Raw genomic sequence first — 11673 nt, 5'->3', positions numbered from 1 at the left:
TAGTTGGGAGCCTTTAAAGGCTCCAATAGCTATCATTCGACATCCTATATTACGGTCTAAAATACACTTGCATTGCAGTATATTGTATAAGTGATAAATGTTTTAAGTACCCTAGGGAGCCAGAAAAAAATTAAAAAAAAAGTAAAGTTTAAAAAATATTTTAAAAAATTAAAAACCCCAACAATTTAAATCCCTCCACATATAAAAATAAACAAATAAGTCAAAATTTTCATTTTGATTCCAATAAAAAGCGATCAAAAGGTTGTACTGATATAATTGAAAACGTCATTCCATCCTGCAAACAATCTTACAATCAGACATCTTACACAGCTCCTTACACTGAAGTATGAAAAAAGTTTAGGGTGTCAGAATGTGAGGCATTTTTTCTTTAATGCAAGGTTTTTGATTTTTATTTACAGTATTAAGACATAACCAAACTATGTCTGGCCGCCGTAGAAGTCTGCAGCACCCTGTCACCGTGCGGTGAGCAATCTGGGACACATTTAATAAAAATAGTGCAAACTGCACTAAGTGCTGTTTGCCTATGTATAGTGCAGAGGGCGCCAGATTCATGAATTGTGGTGCCTGTTCTTCATGAATCTGGCACTCCCTGCACTGCCCCGACAGAGTGTACCAACTTTTTTTTGGAGCACCTTTAACATGGGAGTGCAACACACTTCTGTCAGACTTTGCATGATTAATGTGGCGTGCGGTCCAACTGGGCACCAGAACACCCATTTCAGTGCCAAAAATTTGTCTTGTGTGAAGAATAGTGCAGCCGGGCCACACAAAAGGGTTTCAAGCGAAACATATGTAGACATTATCCAATCTAAGCTCAATAAAATCAATGTGTACAAAGCTCCTGGACCAGATGGGTTACAGATGGGTTACACCCCAGAGTTCTTAAAGAACTCAGTTCTGTTATTGCTGTACCACTGTCTAAAATCTTCAGGGATTCCGTAATGTCGGGTGTGGTGCCAAGTGACTGGCGCAAGACAAATGTGGTGCCAATATATAAAAAGGGCTCTAGAACTTCGCCAGGCAATTATAGGCCTGTAAGCTTAACTTCCATTGTGGGGAAAGTATTGGAAGGGTTAGTAAAAGACTACATACTGGAGTATGTGACATCAAATAGAATAATAAGTGACAGCCAGCATGGGTTTACTAAGAATAGAAGTTGTCAAACTAACCTGATCTGCTTCTATGAGGAGGTGAGCAGATGCCTGGATGGAGGAGCAAATGTTGGAGAGTCCCTTGTTGAGAAGGACCTGGGGGTACTAGTAGATCATAAATTGAATAACAGCATGCAATGTCAATCAGCTGCCTCTAAAGCTAGTAGGATCTTGTCATGTATCAAAAGTGGTATGGACTCTCGTGATAGGGATGTAATATTACCACTATACAAGGCACTGGTTCGACCACACCTGGAATATGCTGTCCAGTTCTGGGCACCAGTCCATAAAAAGGATGCCCTGGAGCTGGAGAGGGTTCAACGTAGAGCCACAAAAATGATAAGGGGCATGGAGGGTCTTAGTTATAAGGAAAGATGAAAAAAACTAGATTTATTTAGTCTGGATAAGAGACGACTAAGAGGGGACATGATTAATTTATATAAATATATGAATGGTCCATACAAAAAATAAGTTGTTTCAGATTAAATCAAATCAAAAGACGAGAGGGCACTGTCTCCATCTGGAGAAAACAAGGTTTAATCACCGGAGGCGACAGGGCTTTTTTACTATGAGAACTGTCAATCTGTGGAATAGCCTGCCTCAGGCACTGGTCACAGCAGGGACAGCGGAGAGCTTCAAGAAGGGTCTAGATGCCTTTTTACACCTATATAACATTGATTGTTATGTTATATAGAATTGTTTCCCCTAAATCCCTTCCTCATCCAATCCCTACCCTTCCTTGGTTGAACTTGATGGACAAGTGTCTTTTTTCAACCGTATAAACTATGAAACTATGAAACTATGAAACTATATGTGGCGCAGACATTTCTTAAATTCATGTGCAAAGTCCAACAGAAAACTGGCGTAAGGTCCATAATAAATTTGCCCCTTGGTGTCTCACCATGACCTGGCTGTGCATCTGTTGTGCAAAAATATGTGGCATGTCCTATATTTTGCCATTATATGACAGTAGCCACTAATTACAGCACACACATTTCCTATCATTTTAAAAAGAGTACTGTTTTTTTCTGACATGTGGGTTGTGTGGTTAGTTGTTGCATGCCTCTTTATAGAGGATCCACTAATCAGCAGCACATAATTCAGGGGCAGTCACTCCTATATAAAGAGAATGTTATATAATAATTCCTTTATTTATTTAGCGCACACAGATTACGCAGTGCTACACAGGCAGGTGATGACTAATCACATTTCTCTGAATTTCTAGGCCCTTGTCCCTGGCCTGGCTCGGAACGCCAAGCATGCATCTATCGAGGGCATCATGACACCCACTCTTCTGGAGAAGCAAGGTACAGATATTTTAATTCCTTCTATCTTTTGGTAAATTATTCTGTTGGTAGAGCACATTATAATGTTTATTGCAGTACCCTTTACTGGACATTGGAGGAGATGTATCAATCAGCCAGAATACTGGAGTAATTTGCACCCTAAATGTTGTGTGCCATGTTTTAGACCATTTTTATGCAGTTTTCAACTCGGGAAAGGGATGTGACCTCTTGAAAATGGGCGAGGCCTAGCCCTAGCATCAGAAATTTTGTTCAGTGCACCAGAATATTAATTTGTAAACTAGACCAACTTAAAGTTGGCCTTAAGTATGACTCCATGTTGTAAACTACTCCACTTCTCATTCTGTGAGAAATGTACTGTATATGATTTTCAACATATCTTATGACATTTATGTATATTTGAGAATTTTATCTTATTCAGTTCTAATTCATTTTTTTTTTTTGAGTGTACATCAATTTCTGCTAATTTGTAGTATTGTACCCCCAAAATATGGTTTTGTAAAAACCTATGGATACAATAGATATTGACACAAAGATATCACCATTTTAATTTTTTTTAATGTCATTTGGCTACTGTAAATTACTGTTAATTATATTGCTATTTTATGTATAATAATAAACGGATGTTTTGATACAGAAAACCCTAAAGTATACTTACTTTCTGCGTTTCAGTATGAGAGGACATGAGAAAAAGACTAACCATCTTAGAGCCTGTATGTCATGCATGAATAGAGAAAAAGCATGAGGAAACTGTTTAGTTTAGAAACTATAGTTTAATTCTTGCCACTATACTTAGAACTACATCACATGAAATACAATACGTCATATAAAATCAGTCACATAAAATATAGCGATGTATTTCAAGTTGGTATATGCGACTGTATAAACAAATATATTAGAATAGAATCAATGTCTTTACAAACGGACTAGTGCAATTTCAATTGCAGTTTTTTATGCAGTTCTACAGTCCAAGATTGAAATGGAGTAGAAACATGGAAATCTGTACTCACTACTGGAGCTCACATATTTATACAGTAGTTGAATATTTACTCACAGTGGTGTCCACAGAGAAAAAGAATAAGTAATTGCTCTGTGTTGGCAATATATAGGCAATAGGGACACATTTATCTCCAGCAACACACGTGGTTCCGACGTCCAGGAGCGAGTTGAGAAAGCAGGCTGTGTTTCTGATTGCGCACATACGCAATGTGGTTCCGAGGCAGACCTTAAGTCCCAGCCAGTGCAACTTTACAGCGGATGATATCGAAGCCTGCTGAAAGATGTAAGGTAAGACGGACGTCTTGACAGATGAAGTCTCTTGCTTATCGGCAATGGTTTTTGCTTGTCAGCAGTGTTTTGGCTTTATCTGTTTGATCAATTAGTGTCTTCACGATATTCGGCACCACGTCTTGTAAATAGTATATACAACACTGTTGCTGATCACAATGGCACTCAGGCCATCACCAGAGATGACTCCAGATATCTTCCTGCAGTCCCATACAGCCCAGGACTTGCTGTGCACATAGCTATTTTAAAGTGACAGCTCTACCTGGGACTATTTTCTGCTTTATTGGTGTCCTCAGGGTGAAACTGTGAAATGAAAACTGTGACAGAGAAGGGAGTATAAATCACAAATTAAATTTCTGTGTGGGCACTTTGCGATAAATAAGCGGGTCTTTGTTGTAGTTTGGGCACTCGGTCTCTAAAAGGTTTGCCATCACTGGCCTATATAATGCCGACACAATGCAATTACTTATTCTTTTTCTCTGTGGACACCACTGTGAGTAGAAATCCAACTATAAATATAAGAGCTCCAACTGTGAGTACAGATTTACATGTTTCTACTCCATTTCAATCTTGGACTATAGAACTGCTTAAAAAACTGCAATAGAAATTTTACTTGACATTACCCAGTCCGTTAGTAATGACATAGGGGGGACACGTATCTGTATTTCTGCTAGTTATATTGTCTCACATTTGTCATTTTTGCAACTTTTCACTGTGACTTTTGTTGTCGTTTTTCAAGTACAACTTGTGCAGTGTGCAAATCTGCACCTGGTCCAAGGCATGTGCAAAGGAAGAATTTTTTTTTTCGCGGACCCTGTTTTTACATGTAAATTATTGGAATTATTTCACATGCTTTAAATGTTTAAAATTTTGCACATTAACCCTTTTTTTAAATTCATATTTTTTTTCATTTGCATTTTTCTTTAATTTATTGGTTACTTCTAAGAGTGACGCTTTGGTTGCATTTTGAAACGCATTGCAACAGCTGAGGAGAGGTGATTTGCCTAATTACATTACTGTTAACATTTGTGTTTACAAAATGCAATGTAAACACAATGGGGCTCATTTACTTACCCGGTCCATTCACGATCCCGTGGCGCATTGTCCAACGTTGATTCACTATGATTCACTATGAAGTCCGCCGGAGTTCACCTGTTTCATCCCGGTGTATGTGAGTACTATTCTTGCAACACAATTTTTTTTTTAATTCTGCGGTTTTTACGAATCCGTTGGTTTTTCCGACAGCCGCGCCCCCCGATTTCTGTCTCGTGAATGCCGGCGCCAATGCGCCACAATCCGATCGCGTGCGCCAAGATCCCAGGAAAATTCATCGCAAATCGGAAATGCACAATTCGGACTATTAGTAAATGAGCCCCAATGTTAACTCGTGTGTTACCAATGTGTTAACATGTGTGTTTAGTAAACACACATGTTAACAGTAATGTAATCAGGCAAATCACCTCTCCTCAGCTGGCTTTGAAAACACAATGAAAATGCAATCAAAACGCAACGTGTGACCTTACCCTTAACACCACATGTGACCTTATATATCGTCAGATCCCTTGGGTGTGACTAGAGTGCTTAAAAATGTAAGATACAATCTCAAATCCAAAATTTACATTAGTGTCCACTCCTGCATAACATGGCTTGGGTCCATGTGGATTTGAGACATTTGCAACAAAAAGTCTCAAAAAGAAGCCAAAATAAGCACCTGCCAAGATAAACAGAACTGAACATGTATCACAAGAGAATGTGATCATACATAAGGCACAAAGAAGACCTCCCAAAAGTCTCAATTATACACCAAAGAAAAAAAACTATGATACATGTTCCCCATTAATTCTATTCTAAAATATTTGTTTATACAGTCGCATATACCAACTTGTGATAAATCGCTATATTTTATGTGACTTATTTTATATGACGTATTGTATTTCATGTGATGTAGTTCTAAGTATAGTGGCAAGAATTAAACTATAGTGGTAAGATTCTTTGCAAGGACCCTGCAAGATATCTTCTATACCAGTGATAACGAACCTTTTAGAGACTGAGTGCCCAAACTACAACCAAAATCCACTTATTTAGCGTGAAGTGCCATATATCACATTTTAAACTATTTTATCAATAAATGAATTTGCAAGTATTGCAGAGTTCCATCTATTGCGGTGCCAGTTTTATTTTTCATTTTAGTTGGTGACACCCCAACATTTAAAACAAGTGCATGCTGTTTATGTCTCCATAGTGGTACTGCATTCCCAAGTCTTTAGGATTCGTATGTCTCTAAAGCCCCTTCTACACTGGCGTTTTTCACACGCGAGTTCTGCGCGTGCATTTGACGCGCAGAACTTGCATTGCACTCTGTCCCATTGTATTCAATGGCTCTTTCTTCATTAGCGTTGTTTTTCACGCGCGTGCTTGCGTTCGTTTGCACGCGCGTCAAAATCGCAGCATGCTCTATTTTTGCTAGTCACGCGCGTTTTTCACGCCCCATTCAAGTCTATGGAGATGCATCAAGAACGCATTGCACTCGCAATCATTGCGAGTGCAATGCGTTTTAAATGTAAGGGTTGCTAGGTGACCAGAATAACAGTATTTCCCCTGCTCGCGAACGATTATTTAATTAAAAAAACACAATGAAGAACAGTGAAGAATAGAATAAAAACAGTGAACACAGTGAACACAGTGAACACAGGATCATTTAAGAGAAAAACACAGTGCAGAACACAGTGCAGAATAGATTACAGATGTTCGGCACATCTGCTTACTTGTCGGGAGATACGTGCGGAACGGTGCGAACAAAATAGCATGTGAAGAACAATATATATGTGTGAAGAACACATTGCAGATGTATTTAAACATCTGCAATTTGTTCTTCACACACATATATATTGTTCTTCACATGCTATTTTGTTCGCACCGTTCCGCGCGTATCTCCCGACAAGTAAGCAGATGTGCCGAACATCTGTAATCTATTCTGCACTGTGTTCTGCACTGTGTTTTTCTCTTAAATGATCCTGTGTTCACTGTGTTCACTGTGTTCACTGTTTTTATTCTATTCTTCACTGTTCTTCACATCTGCTAACTTGTCGGGAGATAATATACACGGGGAACAGTGAAGAATAGATCGCAGATGTTTGCAACTTATCAGAAGACATTATTTTTCAATTAAATAACCCATTTTAATCCCAAACCATGGTCCCTTTGAAAAATGCTCGATTCTCCCATTGACTCGCGCGTGAAAAATGCGCCGAAAACGCAAAAAAAATGCTAACAACACGCGCGTGAAAAACGCAAAAACGCTAATTACTCCAAGGAAAAATGGAACAAAAACGCAGCCAAAAACTTCAGTTTTTCACGCATTGCACCCTGACATGAAACGCAACGCTAGTGTGGAAGAGGCCTAACAGTCCAATTGTTGTCAATATACTGCCAAGATAGTCTTGATTGTCAGGCAGCATGTTGATAGCAATCATTCTGCCTCAGATTTGCACCTTAGGGCAAAATAAATTTCCACTTCGCTTACTGGAAAAAAGGGACAAAGAACCCAGTTAGAAGCTTAATATAGCTTTGTCTATCTCTTGCAGAAATAATAACACATATCCACTATTGAAAGAATGAAAAATAAGTGATTTCTGGGGGTCATTGCCCCTGCAGCCAAAATAACACATGAATAGAACAGTGGGCCACATATGTGACGGAAACATTCACTTCCATGTGGCTACTGGATCAGCTGTTGCAACTGCTCCACGTAAGTGAATGGAAAGTTGTTTACTTCTGGTATATTTGGGAGACATAGGGCCGCAGGCCCCTAGGCTGGTTTTCTGACATTTTTGCAACTGTTTTGTCACCGTTTGGTTTTTTCTGGTTCTTATGTGACATTTGAGCAAATTGTACTCAATCTTGCTAGGACTAAATTGTCACTGAATTGTCATTGAGTTTTGCGTTTCAAATTTGGCATTAAAAATGCAATTGCTCATAGATGCGCCTGATTCGGCACATTTTGTGGCAGATTCTGCAAGTTTTGCTGCGATTAATTCTACATAATTCACACTCGGGATATGGGACTTTTTAGGTACAAAAAAGTTTAAAAGTTTCACCACTAAGCCATATATATAATAAATTAGATGCAAAATATGACACACTGGCCCGAGTACAAGGAACCACTCAACAATCCTCAATTAGTGATAATTCCCTCCCTTTTCCTAAGTTCTTGTGGTATCTGTGTGTTTGGATAGGAGTTGCTGCAGTCAGAAACTTAGTCCTGGATAAAGAACTCATCTGCCTGTAGCTTGTAGCTTTACACTGCTCACGATACTGTGCAGGGCTGTATTAAGGTTGGTGGGGGCCCCTGGGCGCAAAATGTGGTGGAGTGTAGCGTGCATACACCTACTCCTGCTCACTTTCCACTATCCCAGCTGTAACATATCTACATACACCCGCCTCGACCCCAGTAACACAGCTACATACAGCCGCCTCTCCCCCAGTAACACATCTTTATATCTACCTTCACCCCTACCAGATATCCAGTCTCATGTAACATACATCTCAGCCCACACAGCCATGCAGTCCCATGTAACATACACCTCAGCCTGCACCAGACATGCAGTGGCGTAACTAGGAGAGATTGGGCCCCATAGAAGATTTCTGCATGGGGCCCCACTTCCCCTTAAAAAAATATATATACATATTTAGGCTGCATTCACATAAAGGTCTGGTGGCACAGCTATAGCCTGGCTGGCGTGCTGGAGAGGAGAAGTGATCGCAGATCACCCTTCCCCTCTCCATAGAGAATAGAGCGGCATGGTCATTCTTACGGCCATAGAAAGAGAAGGCACTATCTCTTTTGCAGCCATGGCTCAAAACAGTGAGTACGCGGTGTGCTCACCGTACCGAGCCCAGGCACTATAGACGCCTATGAGGGAAGTATATCCGGGAGCAAATTTGCGGCCAGATATAGGTCCCCCATATGTTCTTGTGAATGTACCCTTATACAGACATGTTTATATAATTACACACATTTATACACTGATATATACACTTATGCATACACATTTATGCACTCATATACATTTATACACTAATACACAGAGTATATACAAACTCATAAAGTATATACACACATACAGTATTTACACATCACACATACTGAATACACATTATATAATATATACACATATGCTGCATATACATACAGAATATACACATTCAGTATATACAGCATATACACACACATATGGGAAATACACACACACATTCAGTATATTGAGCATATACATACATACAATATACACAGAATATACAAAAACACACATACATCATATATATTGCCATAAAGCAAAGGTGATAACTAAACGGCTCAGGGAACAAAACATAGAGATTTTGGGTCCATGGCCTGGAAACTCCCCAGATTTTAATCCCAATGAGAACTTGTGGTCAATCATCAAGAGACGGGTGGACAAACAAAAACCAACAAATTGTGACAAAATGCAAGCATTGATTGTGTAAGAATGGACTGCTATCGGAAGGGCCGCACCTGCCATGAGGCGAGTTGAGCATCTCGCCTCAGGCGGCGCGGCTCCTGCTCAACAAGGGGGCGGCACCGTGCTCTGCACGCCAACGGGACCGCGTTGCAGCCCTCCGTCTGGCACCTTTCTCCCCGATGCTGCTGGCACCTTGCGCCCGCCCCCCGCCGCCACCGGCACCTTGCACCCGCCCCCGCCGGCACTGATGTTCCGCCCCCTTGCCTGCCAGCGCCACTTTCCAGCCGGGGACACCGTTCTCCCGGCCGACAATGTGCTCCCGCCTGCCACTACCCGCATACCTCCGCTCCCGTGTCAACCCCGCTCCGCTCCCGTGTCAGCCCCGCTCCGCTCCCGTCTCCCCCCCACCACTGCAGGCTCTCGGCTCCCTGCTCCGACGGCCCCCACTCAAGCTCCGAGCTCCCTAGCACACCCCTCTCACCGGACCAGCTATCGAGTCTTCCCGCTCCTGGCTTGCCCAACGCGACACCGCCGCTGCAGGACTAGGCGCCGAACACAAGAACACAACAGAAAGGTAGAGTAAATTTATCTTTGCATGTATATATGTGTGTATATATGTGTGTATCTGTGTGTATATCTATGTATATATGTGTGTATATGTATGTATATATGTGTGTATCTGTGTATATATGTGTGTATATGTATGTATATATGTGTGTATCTATGTATATATGTGTGTATCTGTGTATATATGTGTGTATATGTATGTATATATGTGTGTATCTGTGTATATATGCATATATGTGTATATATGTGTGTATATATGTGTGTATCTGTGTGTATATATATATATATATATATATGTGTGTATCTGTGTATATATGTGTGTATATGTATATATGTGTGTATATGTATGTATATATGTGTGTATCTGTGTATATATGTATATATGTGTGTATATGTATGTATATATGTGTGTGTATATATGTGTGTATTTGTGTATATATGTGTGTATCTGTGTATATATGTATATATGTGTGTATCTGTGTATATATGTATATATGTGTGTGTATATATGTGTGTATCTGTGTATATATGTATATATGTGTATTTGTGTATATATGTATATATGTGTGTATATGTATGTGTATGTATGTGTGTATCTCTGTATATATGTGTGTATCTGTGTAAATGTATGTATGTGTGTATGTGTGTATATATATGTGTATCTGTGTATATATGTGTGTACATGTATGTATATGCATGTATATGTGTGTATATATGTGTATCTGTGTATATATGTGTATCTGTATATATATATGTGTGTATCTATGTATATGTGTATATTTGTGTGTATCTGTGTATATATGTGTATATATGTGTGTATCTGTGTATATATATATATGTGTGTGTGTATCTGTATATATATGTATGTGTGTATATATGTATATGTCTGTGTATATATCTATATACAGTATATATATATCTATATATATCTATATATGTGTGTGTGTGTGTGTGTATGTGTATATGTGTGTGTGTATATGCTGTATCTACTGTTTGATATTTATCAGGGCTTCTATTTTGTACTACGTGGCGGTACTCTGTATGCATTTTATACTACTTGGTGGTACTCTGTATCTATTTTATACTACATGGTGGTATGCTGTATGCATTTTATACTACATGGCGGTATGCTGTATCCATTTTATACTACATGGCGGTATGCTGTATGCATTTTGTACTACATGGCAATATGCTGTATCCATTTTATACTACATGGCGGTATGCTGTATGCATTTTGTACTACATGGCGATATGCTGTATGCATTTTATACTACATGGTGGCATGCTGTATGCATTTTATACTACATGGTGGTACGCTGTATCCATTTTATACTACATGGCGGCATGCTGTATGCATATTATACTACATGGCGGCACGCTGAATGCATTTTATACTATATGGCGGTACGCTGTATGCATTTTATACTACATGGTGGCACGCTGTATGCATTTTGTACTACATGGCGATATGCTGTATGCATTTTATACTACATGGTGGCATGCTGTATGAATTTTATACTACATGGTGGTACGCTGTATCCATTTTATACTACATGGTGGCATGCTGTATGCATATTATACTACATGGCGGTATGCTGTATGCATTCTATACACATGGGGGTACGCTGTATGCATTTTATACTACATGGCGGTACACTGTATGCATTTTATACTATGCGGCACTCTGTATGCATTTTGCATTGCTTTATTTTTACACCAAACCAATATGATGGATCTGGTCTTGACACTCCCTGATATATTACATATATGTGCGGGGGGGGGGGGGGGCGTCTCTCAATGGCTCGCCTCAGGCAGCAGACAGGCTAGGTACACCCCTGGCTATCGGTCAGGATTTGGTCCAGA

This window comes from Engystomops pustulosus, chromosome 5 (assembly GCF_040894005.1).
Source record: "Engystomops pustulosus chromosome 5, aEngPut4.maternal, whole genome shotgun sequence".
Lineage (NCBI taxonomy): Eukaryota > Metazoa > Chordata > Amphibia > Anura > Leptodactylidae > Engystomops > Engystomops pustulosus.
The sequence above is the reverse complement of the archived record's forward strand: the minus strand, read 5'-3'. Positions refer to the sequence as shown.